This window comes from Sabethes cyaneus, chromosome 1, assembly GCF_943734655.1.
Source record: "Sabethes cyaneus chromosome 1, idSabCyanKW18_F2, whole genome shotgun sequence".
Taxonomy (NCBI): Eukaryota; Metazoa; Arthropoda; class Insecta; order Diptera; family Culicidae; genus Sabethes; species Sabethes cyaneus.
This window is the reverse complement of record NC_071353.1, coordinates 41,834,699-41,849,533: the sequence shown is the minus strand read 5'-3', so window position 1 is coordinate 41,849,533 and position 14,835 is coordinate 41,834,699. Positions and strand designations below refer to the sequence as shown.

Below are 14,835 nucleotides of genomic sequence, written 5' to 3'. Positions count from 1 at the left end.
TAGATCATCAAATAGAATACCCAGAAGCAACAATCATTTAGTCAGAAAAATTAGAAGCTAATGTTCACAATAAAACCTACTTGAATGTGGCGCCTTTGTTCAGCTTGTTTGTACATATAATAAAAGAATAACATTGCTGCGCAGACTGACTGCTTTCCAGAACGATGTCGGTAAGGAGTGCTGCATCCCTCTGGCAACAAATCCGGCCCGTAAAGCGTTGCCACGCGGCAATTGGATTTACAATGTGGGCTCACAATAAAAGTTAATGTCCCGGATGAATGTTCATTACCGTAGGCATCTACACACCGGAGACGTTAGAACGACGCTGCAGGTACGGTACATACACGCACTGCTGAACTTGGTAACCTCACCTGTTCCTCACTCCACCGCACCGGAATGATGGTGAAGTCATGTGGAGGTGCACGGTGGTTTACAATCAATTTTGCCACTGCCATGTGCCCCCAAAAGTCGATTGCAGATTTGAAGCAGGTGTGTCGTTGGTGGAGACCGCGTAACGATCGTCATGTGACGATTATAAAAATTTGCGAGCGTTGAGACCGAAAGCGAAACCGGGGAAGGCGGTTTTTATCGCAAACTGTTCTTATGGTAATACTGAGACCGAGAGAGAGAGAGGTGTGATGGTGCCATTCGCTGCATTGACTTTGGAGGGCAAAGCTTTTCGGTTGTTTGCTTTGATGCGTATTTTCTGTTATTGTTTGTAATGTGATTCCATCGATAAATTTTGTGAGGAAAGAATGGTTAAAGAGAAGCCAGGTTTTCGAGTTAGATATTCACGTATAAAGTAATAACACGATTTGAATTGATAATAGCAGTGAAAATCCTTTAAATGTAAATGTAAATAATATACCAGAGTTATCAAGAGAGTAATAGAAACGGTAATAATCCTTTAGCATGCGGGGAGGTAGACGACATGACAAAGTCGATCAAAAAATATTTAATTTAATCTTCGTTAAACAGGACACTTGAGGTTGACGGAGGAAACATTACGTTGCGTTGTTTTATTTCCCAAGATATCGTGGCGGAGGGACGGCCAATAATTGAATTTCCTGACTGAAGCCGCTGTGAAGAAGCTTAATTTTCACGTTATGAAATCATCATTGATTTCATAATTCTATTTTTATTTAGGGCCGATACCGACTTTCTCCGTCGCACGTGATAATATGCTGGGAATCACGGCAATATGAGCGAGATTTTTTAAATCAGCGTGAAAATTTGGCACTCAAATGTGATCAGTTTACTCGGATTTACCAAAAACATTTTATTATCGAAGAATTCGATTTCATTTTATTACAATTGTAAATGTCTAGATCATTAGTATTTTTGCCTTCTTGCCTTCCGAGAGGATCTGTACGTTTATGTTTACCACATTCTGGGTTTTTGGATTGTGTTTAGTAATGAGATGTGAAATGGCATTTCGTTTCTTCATTATATTTTTATATTTAATATGACTCTGTATGTTTGTATATTTTATGGATTTATTTTGGTACAGAGGGTGCCACATTATTGCAAGTTTTGGTACGCTCTGTTTCGTGAAATTATTTTACTTTATTTTTAAAAAACAATTCAAAGCAATTCCACTCATTAGCACCTGGGTAGTGTCAATGTCAAAAAGACTATCAGATCTCTCACATGCCAGAGCTTCGTCCTCAAGAGATTTCTATCGTAACTGTCGAATCTCGTCCCTTTGTTTGCTCAAGACAACACCAATGTCTTCGCAATTGTCCGCCGTTCAATAAATCCGAGTGCTCTCAGGTCCTCTTTTAGTAGTGTCTGCGTTTCATGCCCGTAGAGTTATTGTTGTCCTCTGCTGCCAGTGAGCCAAGGTATATGAATTCGTCGACTACCTTGAACTTCTGCCCGTTGATTACCACGGAACTGCCTAAGCGTGTCCTCTCCCACTCGATACCGCCCGATCCCGCCCGCCAGCAAATACTTCGATTTAGACGTCCCAATCGGTCTTCTTCAATCCAATCTTCTCTACTTCACGCTTTAGTCTGGTGTACTGATCTTTCACCGCTTCAAATGTTCTGCCGACAGCATTCACATCATCGGAAATGCAGATAAATTGACTGAATCTAGTGAAATATCTATATTGAAATATAATACCTCCAAGTTAAATGTTGAATAGCAGGCAGGAAAGACCATCTTCTGGTCGAAGTCCCATGCTAGATTCGAATGGATCCGACAATCTACCCGAGATTCTCACAGGGCACTGGATCCCATCCATCGTAGTCATTGTTACTACTGGCAACGCTTCTGTGACCCAATGAGTGAGCAACTCTGAACTGATACGAGACACAGTGATAAGCATCCGTTAGCGTGACAATTCTGATGAACCGTCAAGTGAGCAGGAGTACCAATATAGACTATATAAAAGAACGAGTCATTGTTCGCTAAGCTAGTGAAAACGTGGTGTATAGATTGCGCCGATTGATTTATTCAGTTTTCGATATTTTTTCACTGTATTTTGCATTGAGGTGAGCAGTTAATAGATTTTCTTATCACAGATTTGTAACTTATAACTAAATTTGTTCTTAAAACCTACTTATGTGCTAAAATTGTATTACATTCTAGTGCCTATGTACAATCTTATATTAAAATATTATACCTAACCTACAATTGAATTTGTTCGTGGAACAACGAAACTAAGAAGCACTGAATTCGTGAGTTTACTTATTATTAAATCATGCAAAATTACTAAAATACATGCTTATTTGTAGCTTGAAGCACTACGCTAACAAGAGTCGCTGCTATTTTTATTCCGTTCCCGAACAGTCATGATAAGTTTGGTAAGCTTATCCGGAAAGCCGCTTTTATCTAGAATTTTTCATAGCTCTTGTCCGACTCTTTTTGGTTTACACTATCATATGCGGCTTTGAAATCCATGAACAGGTGATGCATGGGGACTCGGAATTCGTGACACTTCTGGAGGATTTGCCGCAGGGTGAAGATTCGGTCGGTTGTAGATCGATCCTCCAGTAGAGCCAATAGCATTTATTTTTAGGGTTGAGAGTGATTTTGAGCTTAATTTAGGATCATTTTGGTTTTTTCCCTTTTCTGGCCATTATAAGGGGTTTATAGCGATTCGAGACTTAATTCGGGATCATTTTAGTTTTCGCCCTTTTCTGGCCTTTATAAGGGGTTTAGAGCGATTCTGGGCCTAATTTGGGATCATTTTGGTTTGTGCCCTTTTCTGGCCTTTATGACGCCTTTTACTTTTACATTTACATTTATTATAGTCAACAGAGAAAGTATAATCCTAATGACAAATATCTAATTAAAACATAAATGAACTAGCCTAGCACAAACGTCTCCCAAGTATCAATGTGAGTTTTATTGTACTCTTATGGTGGTCTTTAGGACTAATTTTGGTCTTAAATGCCATCATAAGAGTGTAATAAAACCCAAATTGTTAGTTGGGCTGTTAAAACAACGCTTATTGTTTTCACGAGACGCATTAAAATCAAAAACTTCATAGCGCTTATTAAAAACGCTGCACATACTAAGCACTGGTTCGTGTAACCTATCGTTAGTTCTTGAGTGCTGATGGACGAGTAAGACGTGCAAACGAAGATTACGTCTTCTAGTATTGATATCTAGGCGACTAAGCAATTCAGGACAATCGACATTTCCTTGCAGGAGATCGCCGACGAAACACGCCCTAGCCACATTGCGCCTTCCTTCCAGCGGTTCTAAATTAAACAGCTTGCAACGGCTTTAGTAACTCGGCTGGTTACGTGGGTCACGCCTAATAAATTTCCGCTGAACTGCTTCAATCCGCTGAATTTCATTTTGGTAAAAAGGAGACCAAACAATGACGGAGTATTCCAGCATAGGACGAACCAGCGAGCAATATAATTTTTTAGCAATGCGGATCAGAAATCGTAGTTGCGAGGAAGCCCTGTATACGACGAAGGAAATGTGGTTCTTGAAGGTTAGTTTCGAGTCAAGCAAGACTCCCAAGTCTTTAACAGTTGTTTCGCGCTTTAGGTGCGTCTCACGAAGTCCGTAATCGTGCAGATACCTGTTATGTTTTCGACCGAAGGAGACGACCGAGCACTTGGACACATTTAGTGACATCTTGTTAATTCGGCACCATTCGTCAAAGGTCTCCAGATCCTGTTGCAAGAGATGGGCGTCATTAGGGTTTTTACTGTAGAGTAGGATGTGGCATAAGTGCGATGTTTGAAGTTATCATCAATTTTCGTGAGATATAAAGAAGGACAACAACATAATATATTTTATAGTGATGCAGTAACTCACCCAGCTAGCACCAACTCGTATATCAATGTACGAAAACTATCGTAAATATCTCCTAACAAACTCGAAATCGTAACTAAAGCTGGATAAAGTGGGATCAAGTTGATTTTCTGTCGTATATAATGATAATGACTGACATACATACGATTTTCAGCACAAAATCGTAGAGTAGTACGGAGCGACTCGCGCTTAATCGGATATTATCGTATATAAATACTTATATAGTCGTAATGCTCAAAATTATTCGTAATCACGTATATCGCCTCCAAAATAGTACGGATATGCCAATTTTGCGCATGAAACACGATTTATTTAGCATGTATATCTGTACGTAATGCTGATTTTTACCTTTTTTATACATATGAATATGCTAGCTGGGCAATGTCTTCACATTCAACTATAAATCATCTGCGGTAATAGTGTTTTGCAAAATAAATTCTTCTTTCTTCTGATCAAGTGCAGATTCGCACTTTTACCCCACTAGCGGGGCAAAAGTGCGAATACCGCGGGATAAAAGTTCGAAGCTAGAATCCATGAAATTAACCCAGCAGTAACTAACAAAACCATATTATCTTCAATCTGCGTTATGTTTCGGTAAGGAATATACTCAATTTGTACCTTTTCTATTTTGCGCTGGTGTATTGCAGCCTCCGTTAGATCGAAACTTTCCCAAACGTTTGATTTTTGTTTCATCAGCGGAAACACATTGTTTTTCTTCGGCCAATATCTGTAGAGCACACCGTTTTCTACAGATCTTTCATTTCTAGTATCTGTAATATAGTGCCTAAAGCTGTATATAATTAGCTATACACATTTTCCACGTCCATGAATCGCACTTTTGCCCCGGCCGTGAATCGAACTTTTACCCCACTAGGCGTTTGACGGGATTTAATTAAATTACGGAAAAGCGAAATATATTTTGTAAATTATTTTCGCCGTATTTTCAAAACAGATATGTGAGTGATATAAAACGCTGCTACAAATTTTCAACAAGTAATATCCTCCTGTTGATATCGTATTTGCCGTATAACGAAAAATTAGATCAAAACCGCCCTATAATAACATTTGCACATAACTCAGCAATTATGCTTCGTAAGCAACCAAAGTTTACGTTAGATTCAAGCTGTCAAAGTAGTCACTCATCCATGCCAATGTAGAAAATTTGCTCGGAATCTGCACCGATAAATCATTGAATCGCACTTTTACCCGCGTCGCACTTTTACCCCTCCTTACTCTATAGTACATTTTCAAATCGTCAGCATAAGATAATCTCGAACATTTGAGGATCATGTTCACAAGAAACAAGAACGGTCCCAAATGACTGCCTTGAGGAACGCTGGAGGTTACTGTGAAGGGTGACGATACGTATTCGCCGATAAGATAGGAGCGAAGCCAAGTCAGAAGATTATCGTGAATGCCTAATTCGTGGTGTTTAAAGGTGGCTATCTCATGGTCTCTATATATGGCATCAACCTGATTCCCTTCTTGCATTGTACGGATGATGAACGATCTAAAGGCGATTAAATTGGTTGTGGCGCTTTGGCATAAATCCATGCTGGTCAGGAGAGATGCAGTGTGAGCAATCTTGGATCAACTTTTCCAAAACGATTAGCTCAAATAGCTTAGAGACAGCACTTAAGGCAGCAATACCACGGTAATTATCATTAAAGGTTCTTTTGCACCCCTTTTTGTAAACCTTAGCTAAGGGTAATGCAAGAGTATTTAGAAAGCGTTTCAAGACTATGGAAGGAATGCCATCTGGTCAGCATCCAGTTGAGTATTTCAAATGTTTTCCAGCAGAGATCACCGTATCGCTAGTTACGATGCACGGGAAACTGGAAGCAGTTAAGCGAGTAACGTTACTTGTGGCGGCCACAATCTCATGAGCATTGGTGATCTCATCAGATAAAACGCTACTGAATTGCGTGCGAAACAAGTCGGTAATATCTTTCGCTACTTTAACGCCGTCAGTCATATTGGAAAGTAGTCCAGATTCTTTTCGTTGTTCGTTTACAAAGTTTCAAAACTTCTTGGGATCCGCTCTAAGACGGCTCTGCAGATGCGAATTATGGGGGTAATAAACAAACTGTTATTTAGGCGCTAATAGTTGGTGTTTGCATGTGCATAGTCCACCTTGGTACGGTCCGTGCGATATTTGCAGTATTTCCTAAGGGCAGCTCTTTTCAGCCGTTTCAGGCGTTTAAGCTCCGAATAAGACCATGTGGACTTAGCAGGTTTGCGTTTGAATATTTTGGGTGTAAACTGATCGATCGCATAATGTGTGATACCACAAACGGTCGAAGCAGCAAAGTTAACATCGTGACTAGCGAGTAACGAATTCCAGTTCAATTTAGCCAAGTAACTGTTCATAGCCTCAAAGTCTGCTCTGTAAAAGTCGTAATAGACGGTTTCATCATGGTCTAAGAAACGATACTCGGGTTTCAAATCCAGTTTCAACCAACGATGTAAGAGATCTACGGATTTTTGTGCATGCTTAAATTTTGAACCCTTCAATTTTCTCAATTTCTGTGAGCTCTATTCTAAGTGCAGCAGACTACAAACAAAGAATACTTCATATAATCTTCATATTATGTGCATGTTTTGACTGGATAGTTTCTCTGATCTCGAGTAAAAGGGTGGGTCCCAAATTTAAGCATGCACAAAAATCCGAAGATCTGATCGCTGGTGTCAACAATAGAGGTGGATGATGTCTGCAATGTTTGACGAGTGGTGTTGGGGCTTGCAGAATAGAACAACGTTGCCCTAATTCTTCGTTTACGAAACACAGATCAAGTAAACGGTTATTTGCATTCAAAATGCCATTCAGCTGTCTCAGTCCGGCTGTTAAATATGAATCAAGCAAGGATAGTGAAGCTAGACGAAACGAGTAATGAGCAAAGTAAGGAAAGCGGAAATTATTCGTATCGTTGAGCCACGAAACTGTGCTGACGTTGAAATCTCCTACAATAATAATGCCATCATTAGCTTCTAATTGAGAGACAACCCTTTCGAAGGAAAGTGCATGTTTGTCGATTACGTTGCTGTCATTGATGCGGTCAGGTGGAAAATATACGATACAGATAAAAACCGTTCCAGATTGAGTCGATAACGCTGCCCACAGATGCTCGACCGTCGTTATTTCGGGAGGTTTCCATTGCGAGGATTTGATGCAGGAGCGCACGGCCAAAAGAACTCCGCCGCCAGAGCGCTTGTTACTATTTAAGGCTGTCCGATCGTGCCGATAAACCGAGTACGTGTCGTCGAACAGTTGCTTCTGTTCTTCAGCCAAGTTTCCGTGAAAACGTAGATATCGTAGCATGTGTCACTGCAAGCTAATGTCACTGAAAGCTCAGCGAGAGAACTGTTAATACCACCAATATTCTGGTAGTATAGAAGAACTTGCGATGTGGTGGCTGACAAAACTGCTGACGTCAAGCTGGAAGTGCAGGCGATATTAGGTCGAGCAACGTCGCGAGAAGATGGATACTGGCCAAGGGGGGCAGTTTGGTAACCCTGATCCCAGGACTAGACTTAGAGCCGGGACGACTATGATGGGTGGCAAGAACGATTTAACTGTGATTGGGTGAAACCGGCATCGGGCGAGGCTGAGCTAGGCGGATCAAGGGCTACTATATTGCTTTGTGTCGTGCATCCCGGACTGTTGCATCCCAATACTCCCAATCCGACGCTGTCGTTTGGTAGATTAGTAGACGGTTCACTGGAACACGGATGTTGATCAGGCAAATGAATGTTACTAACGTACGCATACTTGCCTGAAAACGACGTTTGGGAGACCCCGCTACCAATTTCAACCGCAGAACCAGAACGACTCTGATGGCAGGAAACGAGATGACCACGACGACAAGAAACTTCCAGCATGTCTGGATCGAGTGGGCTGAGGTCTCCCATAATGCGACAGGACGTGCGTTCTGGTTCTTGGTATGCCAACTGTAGAGCAGTGCTGGTACCTACTGCACTTCTAGTGGCCTTTATAAGACATTTAGAGCAATTCTGGGCTCAATTTGGGATCAATTTAATTTTTGCCTTTTGCTGGCCTTTATAAGGGGTTTAGAGCGATTCTGGACTTAATTTGGGATCATTTTATTTTTGCCCTTTTCTGGCCTTTATAAGGGTTTAGGACGATTCTGGGCTTAACAAAAATTTGCTTTCTCAGAATACCTACTTAATGATTGCGATAACTTTTACTAGGCGTCTAGTGTAATTTCCTACATATTTTTGCAGATCGAGGAATTCTATCGCGCTCGCATGATTCACTTCCTTTCTTTTTTGGTTGCCTTCATTAAACTCAACTCTATCAGTCGTGTTCGAACAAAAAAAAAATCATCCCCAACTGAAGCACGTCGCATCATAAATGACCAAACACTTGTACACGGAGCATCATACCATTCAGCCTGACCTCACCCGGTCAGTGTGCCCCTTTGTGCCACTTTTATTTGATGGGCCCAAATTTATCGTGCAACCAGCATGCCCAGCATTTGAGTTGACCAGCAGCGCGCACTAAACGATGTCAACCGATTTCATTCATCTATCAGCCCAGGCCGGCCGGTCCGGTTCGGGGCCTGTTTGTTGGCACGGTTTGGTACGGGTTTTCGATTGCCATTCTTTTTCTCGTTGCCTTCGGGAGTGTCCTGCCTAATTTTATTTCATGTGTGTTTATAGAAAGTGACATGCATGAATTTATGCCATTTTGCTGGCTGATGTGATTTGTCACAACCAGTCAGATTCACGAAAAAACCAATCCTAGCCAAAATGTGTTTCCTTTTTAAGATCTCAATGCAGGGAGCGGTTTATCATAAATAAAAATTAAAAACACGGTTATGCACGTACGTGAAACTAGTTTAAAGATAAATACCAAGCGTCTCCATAGTAGTTGAATAAATGGAGACGCACGATTATCAGTAGATAGTTTAGTGCGGTTGTATTAGATTTCGAATTTCACATAAAATAAATGTGAATGTTTTAGGGCCTGCCCTTTAGTCGAAGTTTTGATAGTGAAAATAATTTTATTTTTCACTAAAGCTTATCTTATTTTATCCATTTTATGTATCGTAAATCGAAAATCGATTCATTCATGCTTAAGCCATTGCTATTTCCTTGTGTGGAAGAAATAAATTTATTGTAACTCCTTTTGTTATTGATGATAGCATCGCAAATTGCGATCGTCACAGATTTTGTGTCTGCAGTGTCACTGGAATGCCGTTTAAATAACTGCATTTCCCAAGTTAAATTACCAAAAAAAAAAACCGGACACCAAGCGGTATCGATTCGCATTGCCGAAGAAAAACATCCAGCGGAATCGAAATAAATTTCACAATGCAATGGGGATAATTCAATCGACATAAATTCTACGAAAAATTTCACTATACATTTTTCTGTCATTGCTGCTCGCTCTTTCGGGAAGCTCTCAGGAGAGTTTGCCTTTTGGCCCTGCTGCACGGTTGCAGCAATGTAATATAATTACTGTTCCGTACTGAAGGGTGGTGAAATTGCGCCCCGAAAGAGCGAACCGGGATCGACTCTACTACCATCGAGCTATTTTGGAAAGGAAATAAAAATAAACCAAACCGAAGCGGGAATCAAATTCCAATCGATTCTTATTTGGAATTCTTCTACTTCATCCTACGGAACTTTTCCGGCAGATAGTTGAACAACCATTTGCGAAAAAGTAAAGGAAAATTCATTCTGGCTCTGCCACAGGTAGAAATAAATATTCCCTGGGGTAGCAAGTAAAAGGTGGCGGAGAAAAATTTATTCGATTTGGTCGCGGGTGGAAAGGATCACGCTATTACTAAGGTAAAAGTCTACGGCTCCTCGAGCGGCGGCTGTGTCAAGGTACGGGAATATTAAGACAAATTTCTGAGATAGTAAGAAGTAGGTCTTGTGGGATAAATATTTTCTTTCGGGATAAATTCCACTATGTAACAGACATGACCTAGTTTTATTTTTAGCTGTGACTCCTTAAAGAATTGAATACTATTTTTGTTTTCCTTTTCGCTATTAATTAAGAACGCTATGGTACTTAATAAATTACATTGTTTTATTTTGTTTTTCTGTTTCATTCCAGGCCGGCCCCGCTAACGCGCTAACCGTTTAAAACCCAACAGTCGACAGGTGTCAGCAAGTTTCAGCGCCCCGTACCAGGCACAGAAGGCGTAATTTGCCTACTCGACTTGACAAAACCAATGCAAAACAACTGACGGAAAAGCAAATCAAAAAGTTAGTGTGAGTATATGTGTACAGGTGTTCACGGTTGCGAATCACAGCTGCAAGTGGTAAGTGTGCACTCAAGCAAGTGTTTAACAAACGTGGGAAAAGAAGGTTGTGAAAAGTAAGGCAAAAATCAAAGCGAGAAGTTGTGTCCTCACCATACACAGCTCCAGCTGCAGCAGCAGTGACATCGTCGGCATCGTCGAGTCAGAATCGGAACGACGAAGGAAGCACAAGGAAAAAAGTCGTTCTACTTGTTGATTAAATTTAAGGTAAGTTCTGCCTTGAGGGCCATTTGTACTAATTTGAGAGCACCATTATGGTCGTTTTGAGGTGTGCTCCGTGAGGGCGGCGAAAGGTGTGTGACACTGTGGTTTCGGATTTGGGCGCATTTTACAAAAGCGTAGGAGCGCTTCGATTTGAGAGAGCATAAATTGAATGTGTAAAAGCACCGAATAATAGACTGGTACACGTCGACCTCTTTCGATGAAATTCTTGTGGGCGTAAAATAGAATTTAAGGTTGAATCGTTTATAATGATCTAATTGAGAGATTGGGTATTGCAATATCAATTCAGGGGGTTTGAGGTATTAAGAAATCAGCAGGGTTATATTTTAGATACGGCCGCGTGGTCGAATAGGAATAGGAAATGCTGGTTGAGAGTCTGAAGCACACCGTGAGAACTATTTTATCTATTTTAAAAAATCAAAAAAGTTGTGTTCCAGACACAAATCGGAGTATTTTAGAATTGAAATCTCCCTCACGCACTCAGCTATTGACAAAATTATAGGAAAAAAATCATCAAAATAATATGTTAGGATTGGCATTAATAAAAGTCATTTCTTGATCTAGCTTAAGGTGAAACGGCACTGAATCCCAAAATGGTCGGATCGATGGCACCCACATCGATGGACGCCGTTTTTCCGACCATGTTGGGATTCAGTACCGTTCCACCTTAAAGTTTTTCCGCACTGACAATTTATCAAAAAGCAACCTTGTTTAATTCTATTCTTTGCGAACTGAACATATTCGCTCTTTGCTGCTCACTCATTCCGCGGCTGCAACCGTCAAAGCACGAAAGTTGATTTACATTAGCCAGTCCATGACTGCATATGTCGCCTGTTTGCAGCGTTATGTAACAAGCAAAAAGCCTGAGCCTCTTAGTTGGCCTCGAGGTACGACACTGGTCTAACAAGCCAGACGTTAAGTTATAAAATTGCTGCATCTTTCATGAATCGAATGGTATGCGAACCGTGGTCAAAATCCGTCCTACATTGGAAGAGCTATTCGCGTTCAAAATCTTTTAATTCTTTCGTGATGTTGACTTCAATCCAAATTTTGGATTGACACCCTGCGGTAAGACGTAGTTCTACGTCAAAACAATTACACGTTCTGAACTACACGTGTACAAAGTTTGGAAGGCACCGAACCGGAGTGAAAAACAAAACTCGCCTTTTTTAAAAATGAGTCTTCAATCAAAATAGTGCCAAAATCTGTGGAAGGTGCATGTTTTCTCCTATCAAAGATATTGGTAAATTTTCATTCAAATCAGAAAGATCATTTCAGATTTCAACTTTTTTGGGGCATTTTCGCGCGGAATTGCTCACCTGTTAACACCCTCAGACTCAACACTTTTGCAAGGAGCCAAGACCAATAAGAAATTATTCTGTTTCCCTACCGAGGCAACAATGTAAATCATAAAAGTGTAATAAAACCCAAAATGTTACTTGGGAGGGTCTTGGTAATTCTAAAGAAACTCTCACTGTAAGCGCTTTGCATTGAATTGTGATCTAACAACTGCGCCCTCAGTCTCATGCCGTTTGACAAGGGGATAAGACCAATCTCAATAACGTCAATCAAACTCATAACGTTGGACAGCACTAATCAGGCGGTATTTAGCGGTATTCAGTTTAGCGCCTTACTAAATTCAAAAAACTGTGTTGGCGAGAAGCGGGTAGTCGCTGACTACCAGCGACTACCGTTTATCACTCACAGCATGGTAAAGGTGTGTGTCCATGTTGATTGTCCATGTCCATGTCTATGTCCACATCCATGTTGAACGTCCATATCCATGTTCATGTTAAATGTCTATGTCCATATCCATGTCCAACGTCCATTTCCATGTTTAATGTCCATGACCATGTTGAATGGCCATGTCCAGGTTAAATGTCCATATCCATGTCCATATAGAATGTCCTAGTCCTAGTCCAAGTCCAAGTCCAAGTCCAAGTCCAAGTCCAAGTCCAAGTCCAAGTCCAAGTCCAAGTCCAAGTCCAAGTCCAAGTCCAAGTCCAAGTCCAAGTCCAAGTCCAAGTCCAAGTCCAAGTCCAAGTCCAAGTCCAAGTCCAAGTCCAAGTCCAAGTCCAAGTCCAAGTCCAAGTCCAAGTCCAAGTCCAAGTCCAAGTCCAAGTCCAAGTCCAAGTCCAAGTCCAAGTCCAAGTCCAAGTCCAAGTCCAAGTACAAGTACAAGTACAAGTCCAAGTCCAAGTCCAAGTCCAAGTCCAAGTCCAAGTCCAAGTCCAAGTCCAAGTCCAAGTCCAAGTCCAAGTCCTAGTCCAAGTCCAAGGCGTTCGTTTGTGACCAAATTTCCATCCTCGTCCTTACAAATGTAAGATTGCGGTGTGCAACCCTGTCGAGATCGGTTCACCTTCTTGCAGAATTTCCATGTGGCGTTATCCCGGAATCAGCTTTCCCATTGGCACCTTTTCTTCTCTAGGATTTGGGTCAACTTATTCCGCAATTGTCGACATTTGGCCAAATACTCCTTCGTGGCAGTGGGGTTTCTAACGATGATAAGATCCTTCCCCGGCCCCAAAAAACCCTGCATACAAATTTTCACACCGATCGGTTTAGTATTTTCCGAGTCTGTAAGGAACATACAGACAGATAGACAGAGATTAATTTTTATATATATTAATAGATTATAGGATTTTCCTTGAATATATAATATGTGTTAATGATACATTATTTGGGTAGTTACCGGTAGCGTGTAACTGGCACAGAGGAAAAGTGTCGAGAGTCGATTGACAGCTTCGCGCCTAAATAGTAGTCAGTTTGTGTTAGATGGTGAACCGCAGGATATCGCACGGGGTTGGGTACGTATTTTAGTTTTTTTCACGACGAGATAGGCATAGGAGTTACTGGACAATAGGCTCAGGATCAATATGGGGTTCTTGCAACACGGCGCTCTCCTGTTAAAGGAGGCAGGTTGACAGACGCTTGGCCTAACGTTTGAAAATGCTAAAATAGTTTATTATTGATATAGTGTGAAGCAGCAGTGAAAAGTGTAGGAAGATTAGAGAAGATAATAGAGTCACCTAATAGATAATAGAGTTGTACCTAAGTACATATTACACCGTAAATTTCGCATGGGATGTAAGCGGAATAATATATTCAGATAATAATATTGTAGTTAATTTCCACTAACTGCAACTCCTTCCTGTGACACTTGTGAATGATGCGCAGGATTCTTCGGTCTCTAATGACAGTGTTGGACTAACATTCGAAAGTTGACCTGCATGAACATAGACGTGGTCAGATTTGTTATTGATCATCACAAAAAGTTGGATCACCTGAAAATGCACACTGAGAATGATGTGCTATTCCCAAGCAACATTCTGATGGGTTTTGTGCTATTTCAGCTGATATAGATCAGTCCCAGCTAGCATTTTCATATGTATAACAAAGGTAAAAATCAGCATTACGTACAGATATACATGCTAAATAAATCGTATTTCATGCGCAAAATTGGCATATCCGTACTATTTTGGAGGCGATATACGTGATTACGAATAATTTTGAGCGTTACGACTATATAAGTATTTATATACGATAATATCCGATTAAGCGCGAGTCGCTCCGTACTACTCTACGATTTTGTGCTGAAAATCGTATGTATGTCAGTCAATATCATTATATTCGACATAAAATCAACTTGATCCCACTTTATCCAGCTTTAGTTACGATTTCGAATTTGTTAGGAGATATTTACGATAGTTTTCGTACATTGATATACGAGTTGGTGCTAGCTGGGGCCATGGGCGGCAACTCGCGGGGGGTTAAACCATGCTTTGCTATGCTATACAATATTTTTACAGTTAGGTTATGTCAGATAGATTGAAGTTTTTGGAGTGTAAATAGGCACTGAGGAAACCTACAAGTCGTAGGCGACGTTCTATCAAGAATAAATATACATAGTAGAATTAAATTGGATAAGTTTTCTTTTTATTTAATTTCAGGTATGTCAGATAGCTTTTGGTGAACCGCCCGTAAGAATTTTTTCTGGCTAAAGAGCTCTATGAAAAGTCTTTAGGTCGAGTGATAGAGC

The 14,835-nt window shown here is 40.7% G+C and overlaps 1 protein-coding gene across 1 annotated transcript in view; it reads left to right on the top strand.

Annotated features, from left to right (window-relative positions):
* The window catches only part of LOC128733188 (uncharacterized), a 599,692-nt gene that overhangs the window by 191,135 nt on the left and 393,722 nt on the right, over nucleotides 1–14,835 (top strand). Inside the window, exon 2 of the mRNA XM_053826862.1 lies at nucleotides 10,367–10,781. The gene's annotated coding sequence lies outside the window, so the exon portion shown is untranslated. The remainder of the gene's footprint in view (nucleotides 1–10,366; nucleotides 10,782–14,835) is intronic.